This window comes from Ovis aries, chromosome 1 (genome assembly GCF_016772045.2).
Source record: "Ovis aries strain OAR_USU_Benz2616 breed Rambouillet chromosome 1, ARS-UI_Ramb_v3.0, whole genome shotgun sequence".
In the NCBI taxonomy this organism is placed as follows: Eukaryota; Metazoa; Chordata; class Mammalia; order Artiodactyla; family Bovidae; genus Ovis; species Ovis aries.
This window is the reverse complement of record NC_056054.1, coordinates 43,073,162-43,093,094: the sequence shown is the minus strand read 5'-3', so window position 1 is coordinate 43,093,094 and position 19,933 is coordinate 43,073,162. Positions and strand designations below refer to the sequence as shown.

Sequence of the window (19,933 nt, the reverse complement as noted above, 5' to 3'; positions counted from 1 at the left end):
ATACGATTAAAAGCTTTGCACAAAATAATTATAGAATTATCTTAATAGGTTTATTAATATTATTAAAAATATTAATTGATAACACATTACACGTGGTATATCCAGTAATGAAACACAAATTTAAAATTGCATAATGAACATAACCCAATTTTAATTCTGTAAATATACCTCCAGGACAATCAAATATATAACCTTATTTGGAAATAACATCTAAAGTCTGCAATGAGACATCCCTGGTGGTCCAATAATTAAGAATCTGCCTGCCAGTGCAGGGGAAATGGGTCTGATCCCTGATCCGGGATGATCCCACATGCAGTGGGGCCATTAAGCCTGTGTGCCGCAGCTACTGAGCCCGCATGCTCTAGAGCCTCTGCTCCACAACAAGAGGAGCCACTGCAAGGAGAAGCCTGCGTACCTCAACTAAAGAGTAGCCCTGGCTCACCACAACTAGAAAGGAGCCAGCATGCAGCAGCAAAGACCCAGCACAGCCAAAAATAAGCAAATAAATAAAAATTCAAAGTCTACACTGGAGGGCTTTGAAAGGGAAGCCCAGGTCCTGTGTTAGGCTTCCTGGACTGTCCCTGGATTGTTTGCTTTTCTGTTTTAATGCTGATCTGCCAACTGCAAAGAAATCTCAGTCTCTGAAGCTGCCCAAAGTTGGGTCTTTCAAGCATGGGGTTTCCCTGCATTATGTATTTCTTTGGCTGAATTTATGTTATTCTTATGTTTTGTTCCATACGGTCGTAGCAATAGAAGAGAGCCACACATATCAGAAGCCACGACTCTCCCTCCAGTCAAAAGGCTCTAGAATGCCAGGGACTTTTTTCAGACCCATGCCTAAAGTCTGTTGAAAAGAAGACTCTTCTGAGCCAAGTGCTGCCCGGAAGACTCTCCTCTTACTCAAAACCCTTTTCCTCTTGGGTTGTTTCCTGCTTCTCACTGTAATTATCTCCCTGACAGAGGAACCACCTGCCCTGCTTCTCTGGGGGCCAACTGACCTGGGGTTTTCTGTTTAACTACTTCATGCCTGGCCCATTTAGGATATTATTCTCTTTCTGCAGGCAAGGAGACTGAGGTTAAGAGAAATTACGTAGTTTTCCCAAGTCCTAGAAATTTGCAAATGGCTAAACAATGATGTCAAAATCCATGCTATGTTAGATAGGCCAGGCAGTCTATTCCTTCTTTTACAAAGTGTTTGTAACTGATTGTTTAATCAATTACAAAATCACTTAACTCTACTATCCTGCAGCCCACATTTCTCTCCCTTAAAGAAATTCATGAAATACTTTGCTAAATGCCTTGAATTCTTATGAAATATATGGTAACTCCAATAAAAAAAAAAGAAATAGAATTGGTTCATACAGCAAGTATTTTTTGATGACCCGCTGTGTGTCAAAGCTCTGTGTTTATCATGATTATTCCTAATGAATCGATGTGGGACCCTAGTGATCAGTTCTTCCTTGTTTAGTAATTAAGAAACTATTCTTTGAACATGCTCTTCCAGAATCTAGCACAGGATAATCACTGGAGTAACTAAGCTGTAGTTTGCCGAATTCAACTTTTTCCTTTTTTAGAAAATCAAACTATTCATGCATTCCTAGGAAACTTTTTCTTCTCTCTGAGTCTGATGTTGAAGCTGAAACTCCAATACTTTGGACACCTGATGTGAAGAGCTGACTCATTGGAAAAGACCCTGATGCTAGGAAAGATTGAGGGCAGGAGTAGAAGGGGACGACAGAGGATGAGATGGTTGGATGGCATCACCGACTTGATGGACATGGGTCCACAGGGTAGACTCCGGGAGTTGATGATGGACAGTGAGGCCTGGCGTGCTGCAGTTCATGGGGTGGCAAAGAGTCAGACACGACTGAGCGACTGAACTGAACTGATACCTTAGAGAGATAACCAAAATGGTTTGGCTCCTCGTTTTAACCTTTTTCCATAGCTGCAATAAATGTAATTGCAGAATACAGTTTATTTATATTTTCTTTGACTTTTATTTTTATTATAATTCCATTAAATTCTTTCACCTGTTTCTGAGGCACCTATGCTGCCTGCCTTCTTCTCCCAGTCTGCCCAAAGGAGTAAAACCTCTCTGACCCTGTTGCTGCTGCTGCTAAGTCGCTTCAGTTGTGTCCGACTCGGTGCGACCCCACATACGGCGGCCCATCAGGCTCCTCCATCCCTGGGATTCTCCAGGCAAGAACACTGGAGTGGGTTGTCATTTCCTTCTCCAATGCATGAAAGTGAAAAGTGAAAGTGAAGTCGCTCAGTCGTGTCTGACTCTTCATGGCCCCATGGACTGCAGCCTACCAGGCTCCTCTGCCCATGGAATTTTCCAGGCCAGAGTACTAGAATGGGTTGCCATTGCCTTCTCTGTCTCTGACCCTAGGGAAGCCCTATTCCTGGATCTGAGATTTATGCGTTTTATTGTATAAAATCAACCTTCTGTGTATATTTGAGCAGAGGATCCTTTCACAGACTTGTTGCCTTTAGCACTTTTTGGTTATGGCTACCTGCAGTTGTTTTGTGGGAGTGTTCTCAGGATTCTATTGCTGCATAACAAACCACCTCAAGACTTAGTGAGTTGAAATAACAATTTATCATTGTTCCATGGGTTGACTGGTCTCAGCTGGGAAGTTTTCACTTAGGATCTCTCAGCTGGTTGCCATCAGTCTTCTAGGTCCAAGGTGGGCTTCATGGCTGTGGCCTATGGAGTCACAGAGAGAGCCATTCCTAGAAGGGCCTCATGCTTGGTTCAATATCCTGCTGTTGCTATCTTGATTCTTTCAGTATTTTTCGAACAGGGAGTCCAGAATTTTCATTTTGCACAGGGCCTTACAAATTATGGAGCTAGTCCTGGCTGAGGCTGCAGTCATCTAAAGACTTGACTAGGCAGGATGTCCAAGACGCCTCACTCACAAGGCTGCTAGCTGAGGCTGGCTGTCGACTGGGAGTTCCACTGAGCCTGCCACCTGAGACGCCACACATGACTTCTCTGTGTGGCCTGAATTTCTCAGAGACAGTATCTCAAGAGTGAGGGATCCAAGACATCCAAGAAGAAGCTGACATGCTTCTTATGACTCAACCTTGGAAAAACCAGAACATCACTTGCAACACATTCAGTTGGTCAAGTAATTCATGAAGACCAGCCCAGACTCAAGGGCAAAGACTCCACCTCTTGATGGGGAGTTGCAAGATCGCATTGCAGTAGAGAACATGAGATGAGACATTGTTTCATTTATCTCTGGAAAATACACTCTGCCACAGGGCTATCCGGGGCACCCCATTGCTTTGCCTTGAGTGCTTTGCCTCTTTCAGCCTTCTCTGAAAGCTCTGCCTTGTTGGTAGGCATTCATGATCAATTGTGGCTGGACAGGACAGTTTCGGGGTATCAGCCTTGTTTTTGGTGTCTAATATGATTAAAACGGGACTTGCTAAAAACCTCTTCAAACCAAGTATGTGCCTAAGGGATGAGAGGTGTGCTTAAGGGGGTTCTGATCTTGAGGTGGGGTAGAGGCTGCTAGGAGGAACTACTTTTTGAAGTTTTGCCACAGTTCATGTTGAGTAAAAATACTGAGCTTTTCTAGATTGCACAGCTAAATTTTGCAGCTTTCAAATACAAGGTCTTATGGTGGAGATGAAAGAAAAGAAGGTATAGTGTTTGATACTCCTTTGACAGATCCCAGTTCCATCACTTAGTAGGTAGGGAAAACTGACAGCTTCAGTTTCTCTGCAAAGTAACGCTAATGATATTCCCTTGGGCTTCACTGGTGGCTCAGTGGTAAAGAATCCACATGCCAACACAGGAGACATGGGTTCAGTCCCTGGGTTGGGAAGATCTCCTGGAGAAGGAAATGGCACTCCATTATTCTTGCCTGAAAAATCCCATGGACAGAGGAACCTGGCGGCCTATAGTCCATGGAGTTGCAAAGGAGCTAGAAATGACTTAGCGAATCAACACAACAATGATACTCCCTTCGGGGCTACTGTGATGATGAAGTCGGATAATGTATTAGGTGCTCAAATAGTTACCATTATCATTAAGTGTATCATTTGTCTTTGATTTAGGTTATTACCTTTTAGGTTCCCTTTACCAAATTCATGGTTATTAGACCTATCCAGATTCTTTAGGGAAACTTACTGGTATAGACATAATGTGAACACCCTAACAGTGTACAGAGTCCTGCAGCCTCTGTACTAGAAGATGCTGGTTTCCACCTATCAATGTTGAAGGCTGACAAAACTAGTAGTGGTAATTAACATTTAGTGAGCAAGGAATTTAAATGTGTTAGGGGCTTTTGATTTTATTTTCGATCAACCCTCTGACTACTGTTTTATTTCTGATATTACAGGTGAAGAAATAGGTTGGTGAGAGTAAGCAACTTGTGCAAAATCATCAAGAAGGTAAATAAGAGGGCCAGGATCAAAAGAGAAGTCTCTCGTGCCCCAGGGCCTGTGTTTCATCATTATGCTATATGGTCTCCCAGATGGATTAAAGTATTCACGTATTTGAATCCTTTTTATGTGACCTGAGATCTCAGGCTCTTGTTTACTGAGTGATCTGGGAGCCTAAAACCCTAATATTTTACTATGAAGTCTGGTTGTAAGACCTTGTTGGAGAAGCGTTCCTAAAAGCATCCAATTTTAGGCTGTTGGTATAAATTTCCCTGGAGGATTATCTTGTGGTGGGCCAACCCCTCGGTTTTGTGGCTGGGTAGATTTCCAGCAAGGCCTCTCATCTGACATTTGGCATTTTTCCTGGCAGGCAGCCAAGGGGACTGAATATTTCTGTTTTATTTTACTTTCTTAACCATTTCCTCTCAAAATAAACAAAAAAAGAACTCATGGATTTTACTAGTGGAAATGCATCTTTAAAAAGCTGTTTGTGAGGGACATTTTGTAGCTGGAGGGGAAAGGGGTAAAAGGCGATTGAGGAAAAGCAGGAAACAGAGCCCTTAAAATTATTAACAGAATCCAGAATTCCCTTGAGCTAGAAATGTTCTAATTTTAAAAGCTGTTTAAATTCCTCAAAAGATATGTATTCTGTAAGTATAAATATATGGTCAGGCAATGCTTAATGAGCTATGGAGAATCCTTAAGGCTATTATTTATTGTGCTGTGTCCCTAGGGCTTTCCAGGTGGCTCAGGGTAAAGAATTAGCTTGCCAATGCAGAACGCAGGAGTTGCAGTTTCGATCCCTGGGTTGGGAAGATCTCTTGGAGGAAGAAATGGCAACCCACTCCAGTATTCTTGCCTCCTCCCATGGACAGAGGAACCTAGTTGGCTGCAGTCCATAGGGTCACAAAGAGTGGGACATGACTGAGTAACTGAGCATGCACTCACATTGTGTCCCCAACATTTCCCTTTAGCAAATGTTTTCAATACATTTTCTTTCCTAACATTTAATTTGCAAACTTGATAAAAATGAGCAAAATTAGCTTAAGTTTGAATGCTTTCTCTTCCTTCTTCCTCTCATTTAGAAAAGTGCTAGTCACTATTCACAAATCAATGAAATGATTATTTGGCTTTAGCAACCCGCCCCAAGAAAAAATGTTTTCATCTCTGTTATCCTTTCCTTTTTTTTTTTTTTTAATTGGACTTAACTACATGTCTTGGTTTAAGAGTTTAACAAGTATTAGCTTGTTGAATCCTCACAATCCTAAGAGATCTCTAACAGTTTGTTGTTGTTGTTCAGGTGCTAAGTCATGTCCAACTCTTTGCGACCCCATGAAGTGCAGCACACCAGGCTTCCCTGTCCTTCACTATCTTCCAGAGTTTGCTCAAACTCATGTCCATTTAGTCGGTGATGCCATCCAACCATCTCATCCTCTGTCGCTCCTTTCTTCTCCTGCCCTCAATCTTTTCCAGCATTAGGGTCTTTTCCAATGAGTCAGCTCTTCAAATCAGGTGACCAAAGTATTAGAGTTCCAGCTTCAGCATAAGTCCTTCCAATGAATATTCAGGGTTGATTTCCTTTAGGATTGACTGGTTTGATCTCCTTGCATTCCAAGGAACTCTCAAGAGTCTTCTCCAACACAATTCAAAATCAATTCTTTGGCACTCAGCCTTCTTTATCATCCAACTCTGACATTCATTCATAACTATTGGAAAAACCATAGCTTTGACAATACAGATCTTTGTCAGCAAAGCGATGTCTCAGCTTTTTAATTGTCTAGGTTTGTCATATTTTCCTTCCAAGGAACAAGCATTTTTTAATTTCATAGCTGCAGTCACTGTCTGCAGAGATTTTGGAGTCCAAGAAAATAAAATCTGCCACCATTTCCACTTTTTCCCCATCTTTTTGCCATGAAGTGACGGGACAGGATGCTATGATCTTAGTTTTTTGAATGTTGAGTTTTAAACCAGCTTTTTCACTCTTTCTTTCACCTTAATCAAGAGGCTCTTTAGTTCCTCTTTGCTTTCTGCCATTAGAGTGTTATCATCTGCATATCTGAGGTTCTTGATATTTCTCCCAACAATTTTGATTCCAGCTCAGGATTCATCCAGCCTGACATTTCCCATGATGTACTCTGCATAAAGTTAAATAAGCGGGTAACAATATACAACCCTGATATACTTCTTTCCCAATTTTGAACCATTCCATTGGTTCATGTCTTGTTCTAATTGTTGCTTCTTGTTCTGCATATAGGTTTCTCAGGAGACAGGTAAGGTGGTCTGGTCTTCCTATCTCTTTAAGAATTCTCCACAGAAATCTCTAACAATTATACCCCTATTTAACAGATAAGAAACCCGAGGCTTTGAGAGGTTAAGAACCTGCCTCAGGTCCAATGGCTCCTCAGTGGGGTGATGGCTTGATGAGAGGACCTTTCTCCGCACAGTCTCAGGATTAAGACCAGGTTCTGTCACCTCCCAACATGACCGGTCAATCCACAATTGCTTATATTGCCTGTAATATGCCTGAAGTTCTCACAGTATTTTAACCAATCCCAATGAAATCTGACATTATTTCCATGAGAAATTAAATGCATTCCAGTTCCTATTGGACTTTCTATCTTCCTTCCTTAAATAGGCTAATGGTTCCTAGACTTTTGTTTCTGTAGAGGTTGGAAAGGGTTCTATTTAATCATTTCTCCCTTGACAGACACTCACACGTAGGCCATACAACATAGAGTAAGAGTGAGGACATTGGAACCATTGGAGTTTAAAAAATATACATATTTATTATTTTTGACTGTGCTGGGTCTTCATTGCTCTTGTGGATTTTCTCTGGTTGTGGTGCTCAGGCTTAATTGCTCTAGCATGTGGAATCTTCCCAGACCAGGGATTGAACCCATGTGCCCTGCACTGGCAGGCGGATTCTTAACCACTGGACAACCAGGGAAGTCCTGGAACCACTGGATTTTGTTTGAATTTTGGTTTTGTCATTTACTTGCTCAAGGTCACACAGTTTGTCATTGAATCTTTCTGTGCCTCTTGTGCCTTACATAAATTGGATTGATGATAACACTGACCTCATAGTTATTAAGAATTTCAAGTGACTTAACCTACATTACCTGCGGAAGGTTCATTAACAGTGGAAACAGTGTCAGACTTTATTTTTTGGGGCTCCAAAATCACTGCAGATGGTGACTGCAGCCATGAAATTAAAAGACGCTTACTGCTTGGAAGAAAAGTTATGACCAACCTAGATAGTATATTCAAAAGCAGAGACATTACTTTGCCGACTAAGGTCCATCTAGTCAAGGGTATGGTTTTTCCTGTGGTCATGTATGGATGTGAGAGTTGGACTGTGAAGAAGGCTGAGCGCCGAAGAATTGATGCTTTTGAAGTGTGGTGTTGGAGAAGACTCTTGAGAGTCCCTTGAACTGCAAGGAGATCCAACCAGTCCATTCTGAAGGAGATCAGCCCTGGGATTTCTTTGGAAGGAATGATGCTAAAGCTGAAGCTCCAGTACTTTGGCCACCTCATGCAAAGAGTTGACTCATTGGAAAAGACTCTGATGCTAGGAGGGATTGGGGGCAGGAGGAGAAGGGGACGACCGAGGATGAGATGGCTGGATGGCATCACGGACTCAATGGACCTGAGTCTGAGTGAACTCTGGGAGTTGGTGATGGACAGGGAGGCCTGGTGTGCTGCGATTCATGGGGTTGCAAAGAGTCGGACACGGCTGATCGACTGAACTGAACTGAATCTACATTAAATAACTAGCACTGTGCCTGGTACATAGTAAATGCTCAATAAGCATGAAGTTTCACTGAACAGCTATTTAGGAAACAGAAGTATGCTAGGCATTGGAAATAAAAGGACTTGAAATCTAGTGGGAAATACTGGGCACATTCCTTCAATAGATCCATTCAAGGGCTAAGCATCAGGCATAACATCTAAACAAAACACTCTTACTACAAATATTTACAAACTATTAGAAGAGGTAAATAGACAACTAATGACAATTCAGTGTAATAAATACTGCAAATAGAGTAGAAATGAGTTATTAGAGCACAAGAGAGGGCAAGGGGGCATGACATTTGAGCACTGCAGGAAACTTCTTACAGGAAGTAAACTCAAGGTGGGACCTGGTGGATGAGAAGGAATTTGCCATATATTACTGGAAAAAGGTGTGAATTGTAAGGAATATAAAGGGCGTGGAGCATGTGCATAGGATAGGAGGAATAGTCTTACATGGCTTAAGGAATACAGTGCATGTGGTGGGAGGCAGGAAGAAGGTGAGGAGGCTGGAAAGAATAGGTTATTAAAGACCTTCAATGTTTTGCTGAGGATTTGGGACTTTATCCTGTAAGTAATACAGAGCCATGAAAAGCTGTCAAGTCTAGGAGGAACAAGACCAGATAATCCAAACCTGATGAGATTGGAAGTCAGGGTCAAGTGATACACCTAGAGAGAAATAAAAGCCTCACTGGAGTGCTGGCCATGGGCATGGAGGAAAAGAGATATTTGAGAATTGTTAGAATGTGATGAGTGATTAGAACAGAATGGAAGGGCAGAATATCCTACAATGCCATCAAAAGAGACAAATGTCTAGATCTGATGGGTACTTAGTTGGACAAATCTGACGAGTACAGGTGGCATAATGGAAAGAATTTAGTCTCTAACATTTGTTGGTTTCATGTTTAGTGTAGATAACCTCAAAGTTCGTTATATAATAACATAAGCATGTAAAGCACATAGTACAGTGCCTGACACATAGTAAGCATGATTGTTGTATTCTGGGGTCAGAAAATAGGAAACAGTCAGAGGTTCATGCCAGACAGCAGGGGTCCTTTGTCTTTTGAATGCCTTAGAAACTTTCCATTTAAAAGAAAACTTTATTGGGACTTCCCTGGTGGTCCAGTGCTTAAGAACCCACTTTCCAATGCAGGGGATGCATGTTCGATCCTTGGATGGGGAACTAAGATCCCACATGCCACATGGATCCCACATGGAGCAAATAAGTCCGAGAGCCGCTTCTACTGAGCCTATGCACTCTAGTGCTGGTGTGCCACAACTAGAGAGCCCCCACACCACAGTGAAGATCTGGTGTGTTGAAACTAAGACCCAATGCAATCAAAAATAAATAAACAGATATTTTAAAAAATTGTTATTGAGATACCATCAAGAGTTGTATAACCATCACCACAATCTTAGAACTTTTTTTTGGCCATGCCAAGTGCCTTGTGACTATGTGGATCACAACAAACTGTGGAAAATTCTTAAGAGATGGGAATACCAGACCACCTTAACTGCCTCCTGAGAAACCTGTATGCAGGTCAAGAGCAACAGTTAGAACCGGACATGGAACAACAGACTGGTTCCAAACTGGGAAAGGAGTATGTCAAGGCTGTATGTTGTCACCCTGCTTATTTAACTTCTATGCAGAGTACATAATGCAAAATGCTGGGTTGGATGAAAGTACAAGCTGTAATCAAGATTGTTGGGAGAAATATCAATAAGCTCAGATATAGGATGACACCACCCTAATGACAGAAAAGGAAGAGGATCTGAAGAACCTCTTGATGAAGGTGAAAGAGGAGAGTGAAAAAACTGGTTTAAAACCCAACATTCAAAAAACTAAGATCATGGCATCCGGTCCCACCACTTCATGGCAAACAGACGGGAAACAATGGAAACAGTTAAAGACTTTTTCTTGGGCTCCAAAATCACTGCAGATGGTGACTTCTGCCATGAAATTAAAAGAAGCTCCTTGGAAGAAAAGCTATGACAAATGTAGACAGTGTATCAAAAAGTAGAGACATCACTTTGTCAACAATGGTCTAATCTAAGCTATGATTTTTCCCAGTAGCCATGTATAGAGTTGGACCATAAAGAAGGCTGAATGCCAGAGAATTTATGCTTTTGAACTGTGATCCTGGAGAAGACTCTTGAGAGTCCCTTGGAATACAAGGAGATCAAACCAGTCAATCCTACGGGAAATCAACCCTGAATATTATTGGAAGGACTGATGCTGAAGCTGAAGCTCCAATACTCTGGTCACCTTATTTGAAGAGCTGACTCATTGGAAAAGACCCTGATGCTGGAAAAGATTGAGGGCAGAAGAGGGTGACAGAGGATGAGATGGTTGAATGGCATCACTGGCTCAACCGACAGGAGTTTGAGCAAACTCTGGGAGACAGTGAAGAACAGAGACGCCTGGTGTGCTGCAGTCCATGGAGCTGCACAGTCAGACATGACCGAGTGGCTGAACTAAACTGAAGTGACTTGTGGGATCTCAACTGCCTGAGCAGGGATTGAACCCAGGGCCATGGCAGTGAAAACAGTGAATCCTAACCACTAGACCACCAGGGAACTCCCAAATTTAGAATGTTTCAATTACCCCTAAGACAAACTCCATACCCATTAGTAGTCACTGCCCATTTGTACTGAAGCCCCTCCACAGGTGAAGGTTGCCACTAATCTGCTTTCTGTTTCTGCAGATTTGCTCTTAAATTCTTCAGAAGATCTGGTAAAACCAATGTCTATTCTGGGAATAAGCAAAATTTTGGATGCAATTTCTAGAGAAGCAGAGGCCTCAGTTTAAATTCAAAAGGAATATGCTTAATAAACTCAGACCCAATCTCTACCAAGTTGGCACTAGAGGAAGAAACTCCCTGTGGTGATGGTTGATGGTAAGGTCTTGTAGCTCTCACTCCTGTGTCTCTGCCTAACCTGAAATCTCTGCACATATACAATTTGCTCCAAAAATTTTACACATAATCTCCACATGTGAATGTCAGCCATGAGGCTCCATTTCCTTCATCCTTACCATTTGTTTCTTCTGGGAGCAGCAGAAACCTAAAAGATTCCAGTCAGCAATCAAGAGTGGTGTCTCTGAAGATCTGTTTAAGGTATTGTGATTGTTGTTTTCCAGTTCCTAAGTCCTCTTTGTGACCCCATGAACTGCAGCACACCAGGCTTCCCTGTCCTTCACTATCTCCCAGTTTGCTCAAACTCATGTCCATTGAGTCAGATAAAGGCTCCTATTCATTGTTTATTATACCTGAGCATTGCACTTATGTCTTCTAATTTTTCAGTTTTATGGATACCACCTGCACATGTATTGTTTGTTTTTGGTAGCTCCTGGTAAATGTATCACCACGAAGAAACCTTCTGCCAATAATCTTTGTTCAATATTGTTACCTCTGACCTACTTCACAGAAGCCAAGGAGCACCGAGGGGGAACTTTTAGTGAAAAAGACCAATGTTTGAGCTCCTATTGGATCAGTAAGAATGGCTTTGTTCTCTCAATGCCTAAAGTATCAGGTTAAAATTTCAAGATGTTTTATATGGCTTATTTTAGAATAACAAATAAGACTTTGATTACAATATATTTTAATTTTTAAGCTTTATTACCATGTTCAGGGAATTCTTGGCAGAGAAAACTGGAAGCACTTGAAAGCACACACAGACAAAATTACCTTTGTATTCACTGTAAGATCTGTCTTCCAATTCACCATGCCAATCTCATGCTCATTTACCACAGACACTCAGAGACTCTTTTTTAATGTATTTATTTTTAATTGAAGGATAATTGTTTTATAGTATTGAGTTGGTTTCTGCCATACATCAAAATGAATCAGCCATAGGTATAAGAAATTGTTCTTGCTTTTGTGTTTTGTCTTGGAATCCACAAGCTCCTGCCTACTTCATATTTTCATACTTCAGTTTCTTTGGCTTCTGTAAATCTTTGTGAAGCTGGTTTATTCTCATTGTTTAGGCTTTAGCTTAGAAGGCTTTCTGACCACATATACAAAAAAGTTGTCCCTCCCTCACATTATGCTCTCAAAGTATATATTGCTCTCTGAAAATGATGTCAGTGATGTATTTATTTACTTGTTTATTCATTGCTTCTTTCCATCAGTGTGTAAACTCCATGAAGACCAAGGCCTTGACAGTTTTGTTCATCACAGAATCCTCAGGGTTCAGAACAGTGCTTGACACACAGGCAGATGTTCAGTAAGTAGTTTTTGATTTAAATGTTTATTTTCAGAATGAATAAATAGTGATAAGGTTGAAATATATTTTCGGTTTCCAAAGAGGTTTACATACATGCACTTGGAACTCCGCTGAATGTTTTTAAACCTAAAAACTTGCTACTTATTGTAATGTCCAAAATAAAATGTTTTTAAAAGAGTAAAATGAAAAATAACAATCTTTTTTTTTCTTCTAAAGTTTTTCTCTTGGTTTGATATATTCAAAATTAATTTAAATTAAAAGGAAGGGGAATACATTAAATAAAATTAATTTAAGTGGATTATACTACTAAATGTAAAATCCAATACTACTTTAAAAATCTATAAAACTTATAAAACACAGGAGTAAATCTTTGGGATTCTGGGTTAGGCAAAGGCTTCTTAGATGTGATAACAAATGCACAAGTGACAAAAGAAAAACAGATAAAACTGGACTTGATCACAAAAGACCACATCAGATTAAAAAGCTTTTATGCTACAAAGCTTTTCTCCACCAAGAAAGTGGAGAGTCAGCCCACAGAATCAGGACAAAATATGCAAATTATATAACTGATAAGGCCCTTCATCTAGAATATAGAAGAATTCTTATAACTCTATAATTAAAAAATAAATACAACTAGCCAGAAAATAGCAAGGATCTAAATAGACATTCTCCAAAGCAGATATACAAATGGCCACCAAGCACGTTAAGGATGCTCTCTAATAACATTAGCTATTGAGAAATACAAATCAAAACTACAGTGAGATACCACTTCACACCCATCAGGATGGCTTACAATCAAAAGACAAATACCAGACGTGGAGAATCTGGAACGCTCATAATTGTTACTGGGATTGTAAAATGGTGCACCCACTTTGGAAAATAGTCTGGCTCCTCAAAATGCTAAACACAGAGTTACCACATGACGGAGCAATTCCATTCCTAGACATATATCCCAGAGAAACGAAAGCATATGTCCACAAAAGTCCTGTAAATATTCACAGAATTATTCATAAGACCTAAAAAGCAGAAGTAGTGCAAATGTCTATCAACTGGTTAATGTATAAATAAAATACAATGGAGTAGTATTCATCCATAAAAAGGAATGAAGTACTGATACATGTGACAACATGGAGTTAGAAAACACTGTGCTAAGGGAAATAAGCGAATCACAAAAGATCATATGATTCCATGCATATGAAATGTCCAGAATAGGCAAATCTACATATAGTCAAAGCTATGGTTTTTCCACCAGTTATTTATGGATGTAAGTTGGACCACAAGGGAAGCTAAGCTCCGAAGAATTGATGCTTTTGAACTGTGGTGTTGGAGAACTCTTGAGAGTCCCTTGGAATGCAAGGAGACTAAACCAGTCGATCCTAAAGGAAATCAGTTCTGAATATTCATTGAAAGGACTGATGCTGAAACTGCAGCTCTAATACTTTGGCCACCTGATGCAAAGAATTGACTCACTGGAAGAGACCCTGATGCTGGGAAAGGTTGAAGGCAGGAAGAGAAGGGGATGACAGAGGATGAGATGGTTGGAGGGCATCACCGACTCCATGGACCTAAGTTTGAGTAACCTCCGGGAGTTGGTGATGGACAGGGAAGCCTGGCATGCTGCGGTCCATGGGTTTGCAAAGAGCTGGACACAACTGAGTGACAGAACTGATGAGACAGAAAGTAGATTAGTGGTTGCCCAGGGCTGGGGGTTGAGAGAACAAGGAGTGACAGTTAATGAGTTTCTTAAAAATGTTCTAAAATTCAGTTCAGTTGCTCAGTCATGTCCGACTCTTTCCAACCCCATGAATTGCCACACAATTGGATAATGGTAATAGCTGCACCACTCTGTGAAAATACTAAAAAGAAAATCTTTGAATAGCACTCTTTAGATAGCTGAATTATACAGTATGAGATTAATTTTCAGTCAAGTTGTGTGTGTTTTTTGAGTACAATGTAGCAGGAAAAAAGAAGGGAAGTTTAAAATCAATGTATCAATCTTCAAATAAAGTTTGAGGTAGCAAAATATAGAGAGTGTAATACTTCTATTTTTAGCTTTGATAGCCTAAGTTTAGCAATAGCCAACACTTGCAAGATTATATTTATCACTCCATCTTCAGACAGAGGATTTGACATGTTTTTTCATAAGAGCCACCTTTATTGCTTTTGTTTTAAAAATGCATTATATACTCAGAGTATACTAAAAATTAGATTCTCTTAACATTTATATGATACCTGTATCCAGTGTCCCCAATGTAGTAGAATAATAGTTTTCTTTTGCTATAGGTGGTAGCCATGTAAGGATGAAAGACTGATTCCTCTATCTTGTTACTCACAAGTATAACAGGTCAGTGCTCAGGCTGTGAGATCAGACTGTTTGGACTCTTCTAGGCAATATGAATTTGGGAGAGGCACTTAACCATAATTTCCTCAAGTATAAAAGGGGAGTAGTAATATTTACTCCAAAGTGTTGTTCTGAGAATTTAAGGAAATGACTCATGTAAGGTATTCAGCACAGTGTAAAGTGCATAGCAAATGCTCAAACTGTAGTCCTTGTTAGTAATTATTATTTGAATATAGCAACAGTAACAGTGGGTTGAGATCATTTAGAAATTGGTAAAAACAAGTTGTAATGTGGTTGATAACATCCTAAAAACAAGTGAGTGCTGGAAGGAGGTATACTATTCCCTTTATCAGTGTCATTAACATTAAGCAACGATATTGTATATTCAATCAAGACACTTGGCTAGTTTCCAGCATTTATTGCTAGAGAACTCTAGAGAGCTTGCTATAGATAAGGTTGTGAAGTTGCACGGGTATTTTTCAGAGAACAATATGTGATTGCTACAGAGAGCTGATATTTTAGGATACATTTCTAATCAGTGATATCTTATAACTTGACAGTTTACAACTCCCACCTTTCATTTGAATAACAGGTCTGCCAAGAAATCTCCTTTTCCTTCTCCAGGTTTATTTGGCCAATATTTTTTCTATTAACAGTAGTAGGAACTTTTAAATATTCATAAAGAAACTAACTTCTCAGAAGGAAACATTGCAAAAATAATTACATATAAAATAAAATTGATTGTGAGATGTAAAAGAATTGAAATTTTGATCTTTACTTGTATACTTTTAAAACTTCTCTGGAGTAACCAAAATTCCAGGAGAGACAAAAGGGAGAGAAGGAAGTTGAAAAGTGCTAAGAAAATTCATAGCCATACAATTTTGCTACATATAGCTTATTTTTAAGTATTCTTCTTGTAAGAATGCTTGCTGCTCATAAAGATCTGTTTTGAAGAAACCAGAAACTGTACCTAGGATAAAAATGACTAAGGACAAGCCTGCCCCACTCCCCAGACTGTGGTGGTAGTGGTGGTGGTGTTTAGTTGCTAAGTCCTGTCCTGACTCTTCTGGGAACCCATGGTAGCAAGCAAGTCTCCTCTGTCCATGGGATTTCTCAAGCAAGAATACTGGAATGGTTGCCATTCCCTTCTCCAGGGGATCTTCCCAACCCAAGGATCGAACCTACATCTCCTGCACTGGCAGGTGGACTCGTTACCACTGAGCCACTAGGGAAGCCCTTCCAGACTGTAATGAGTGGGTAAGTTATTTAGTCTCTTTGTGCTTCTTCTCATCTTAAAAAAGCAATAATACCTTTTCCACAGAGTTAATGTAAGGATTAAATGAGATTACATAAAGTGCACCAAGTATATAATAAAACATCAAGTTTTAGTTTTTGATATTGCTGTGGCAGAGGCCAGAAAGTGGTAAGAAGACGAGCTGTAGCAAATATCTCAAAGATGCAGATATTAACAGACCCTGCGAAAGAGAAAGAGTTTGTTAAAGCATGGTGATCTTCTGAGCTATTTTCAAAGGGGCATGAAGAGTATGATCAAAAACTCCTTGTCCTTTGTCTTGGTAAAAATCGTAAGAGCCAGAGCTTACGGAAGGAGGTAGGGTCTGTGTGTGAGATGGGGGAGTGGGTGTGGCAGGGGCTGAGGCCACAGAGAAATACCTGACATCGAGGAATAGGGGCTGTATTTAGAAAACCACTAGGCTTGCTGCCACATGACTGTAATATGACTTTTATTTTCCCTGTTAAGGAAGTGAAGTGAAAGTCTTTCAGTTGTGTCTGACTCTTTGCGACCCCATGGACTATATAGTAAACGGAATTCTCCAGGCCAGAATACTGGAGTGGGTAGCCTATCCCTTCTCCAACAGATCTTCCTGACCCAGGAATCGAACCGGGGTCTCCTGCATTGCAGGAGGATTCTTTACCAACTGAGCTATGAGGGAAGCCCTCCTGTTAAGGATTTGATTTCAGTTCTGCTCAGAAATCGATAAGATTACATTCAGCCATGTTACATACCCTGCCTGACATACAACAACATTTCAGTTCAGTTCAGTCACTCAGTCGTGTCCTATTCTTTGCGACTCCATGAATTGCAGCACGCCAGGCCTCCTTGTCCATCACCAACTCCCGGAGTTTACTCAAATTCATGTCCATCGAGTCGGTGATGCCATCCAGCCATCTCATCCTCAGTCGTCCCCTTCTCCTCCTGCCCCCAATCCCTCTCAGCATCAGAGTCTTTTCCAATGAGTCAACTCTTTGCATGAGGTGGCCAAAGTACTGGAGTTTCAGCTTTAGCATCAGTTCTTCCAATGAACACCCAGGACTGATCTCCTTTAGAATGGACTGGTTGGATGTCCTTGCAGTCCAAGGGACTCTCAAGAGTCTTCTCCAACACCACACTTCAAAAGCATCAATTCTTCAGCGCTCAGCTTTCTTCACAGTCCAACCCTCACATCCATACATGACCACTGGAAAAACCATAGCCTTGACTAGATGGACCTTTGTTGGCCAAGTAATGTCTCTGCTTTTGAATATGCTATCTAGGTTGGTTATAACTTTCCTTCCAAGGAGTAAGCATCTTTTAATTTCATGGCTGCAATCACCATCTGCAGTGATTTTGGAGCCCACAAAAATAAAGTCTGACACTGTTTTCCCATCTATTTCCCATGAAGTGATGGGACCAGATGCCATGATCTTCGTTTTCTAAATGTTGAGCTTTAAGCCAAAGTTTCACTCTCCTCTTTCACTTTCATCAAGAGGCTTTTTAGTTCCTCTTCACTTTCTGCCACAGGGAGGTGTCATCTGCATATCTGAGGTTATTGATATTTCTCCCAGCAATCTTGATTCCAGCTTGTGCTTCTTCCAGTCCAGCGTTTCTCATGATGTACTCTGCATATAATTTAAATAAGCAGGGTGACAATATACAGCCTTGACGTACTCCTTTTCCTATTTGGAACCAGTCTGTTGTTCCATGTCCAGTTCTAACTGTTGCTTCCTGACCTGCATACAGATTTCTCAAGAGGCAGGTCAGGTGGTCTGGTATTCCCATCTCTTTCAGAATTTTCCACAGTGTATTGTGATCCACATAGTCAAAGGCTTTGGCACAGTCAATAAAGCAGAAATAGATGTTTTTATGGAACTCTATTGCTTTTTCCATGATCCCGCGGATGGTAGCAATTTGATCTCTGGTTCTTCTGCCTTTTCTAAAACCAGCTTGAACATCTTGAAGTTCACGGTTCATGTATTGCTGAAGCCTGGCTTAGGGAATTTTGAGCATTACTTTACTAGCATGTGAGATGAGTGCAATTGTGCAGTAGTTTGAGCATTCTTTGGCATTGCCTATCTTTGGGATTGGAATGAAAACTGACCTTTTCCAGTCCTGTGGCCACTGCTGAGTTTTCCAAATTTGCTGGCATATTGAGTGCAGCACTTTCACAGCATCATCTTTCAGGATTTGAAACAGTTCAACTGGAATTCCATCATCTCCACTAGCTTTGTTCATAGTGATGCTTCCTAAGGCCCACTTGACTTCGCATTCCAGGATGTCTGGCTCTAGGTGAGTGATCACACCATCGTGATTATCTGGGTTGTGAAGGTCTTTTTTTGTACAGTTCTTCTGTATATTCTTGCCACTTCTTAATATCTTCTGCTTCTGTTAGGTCCATACCATTTCTGTCCTTTATCGAGCCCATTTTTTGCATGAAATGTTCCCTTGGTATCTCTAATTTTCTTGAAGAGATCTCTAGTCTTTCCCATTCTGTTGTTTTCCTCTATTTCTTTGCATTGATCGCTGAAGAAGGCTTTCTTATCTCTTCTTGCTATTCTTTGGAACTCTGCATTCAGATGCTTATATCTTTCCTTTTGTCCTTTGCTTTTCACTTCTCTTCAACAACATTTAAATCTTATTAAATACTGGAAATTAATTTATATTGATTCATTTCTATCAGAAGGCAGAGTCTGGATTAAAAAATTGATGTCAGGTGTCTCACAGTGGAGTTAGAAGACTGGAGTTAACTCCTGGCACTTAAACTGTTACAGACGTGAACTTGATTAAGTTATTTCAAATAGGAAATGGTTTCACCTGTGAAAAGGGAAAATTATTTACCTAATAAGTTGTTGTCGTCATTAAGGTTATTCATAGTACCTGGAACATGGAGATGCATTTTCTATATTCTGGTTAATAGGAAAAGGTTTAAAAATTATAATACATTCACCCTCACCGTGTTACCAAATATGCTTGAATATGCATGACACCCTTTTAATGGACTTTAATATTCTCAGCTAATACCAATGAGAATTAAAGACAATTCTCTGACATATTTCTCTCCCCTCACTGCACCTCTTAGCACATCACACATTCAGATGCTCTTCAGATAACATTTTAATGTTATTTCTTGAGTACCTTTTACTAACACCCAATCCTTGACTTGCCTGGCACTAATGTCAGCCTAGGCTCCATAAAGTGTTTCTACAAACAATGCCTTTTGGAGGCTTTCCCAGTGTCTGGCTAGTGCTACACCGCCAGGAGTTAACAATTAAAGCACCGGTCGCAAGACGGCACTTCTCATCCAAGAAAAGCGCGCAACACTCACTTTGCTAGTTCAACTTGTCTTTTGGATTAATTCTGCTGCTAGAGTTCAAGTGGCCGCGAGAAGAAGCGTATTCCGCCTCACATTAAACAGAGACGCTTCGATTCATTATTAGGGCTGCAGGAGGGCAACTGCAGCAACTGGGCAACTAGGGATTTGGAAGAGAGCGGGTTCCACTTCCGCGAGGCCAGTGCAATCTGCCAGCCCTGGAAGTTTGTGAGTCTCCACTTGTAAGACTGATAGTCACCTTGACCCTCCCGGAGAGGTGGGGAAAGTTAGTCCTGGGCCGGAGACGGGGAGTAAAACCGAAGACTGAGAACTTTCGCGAGCAAAACACGCCGTCACGTTTTCCTGTTTTCAGCGCAGCAGGAGACGCCGAGAGTTTAAGGGCGGCGATAGCAGGTGGCAGGACTCCGCCTACCACCGCGCTTCTCCCTCAGCTTGCACACCCCTCTCCCTCAGTGAGGACTCGCCTCTGAGGCGCGCGCGAAGAGTTGTTCAGCCGTGTATTCTGGGAGTTGTAGTCCTGGTGCCGGGAGCCGCCTCAGGAAAAGCGACTCTGGCCTACAGACCCCGTGGTACC

General features: G+C 40.9%; 2 long non-coding RNA genes across 3 annotated transcripts in view; one reads left to right on the top strand and one right to left on the bottom strand.

Moving 5' to 3' along the window:
* The window catches only part of LOC132659276 (uncharacterized), a 652,410-nt gene that overhangs the window by 304,235 nt on the left and 328,242 nt on the right, over positions 1-19,933 (top strand). The window lies entirely within an intron of this gene.
* On the bottom strand, positions 14,546-19,827 carry LOC121819579 (uncharacterized). Of its 2 annotated transcripts, none has more exons than XR_009599501.1 (2): positions 19,354-19,827; positions 14,546-18,842 (listed from the first exon to the last, which is right to left on the bottom strand). It is a non-coding gene; the product is annotated as an uncharacterized LOC121819579 (long non-coding RNA). The 2 variants fall into 2 exon arrangements; XR_006059805.2 differs by having other exon boundaries at positions 19,598-19,827.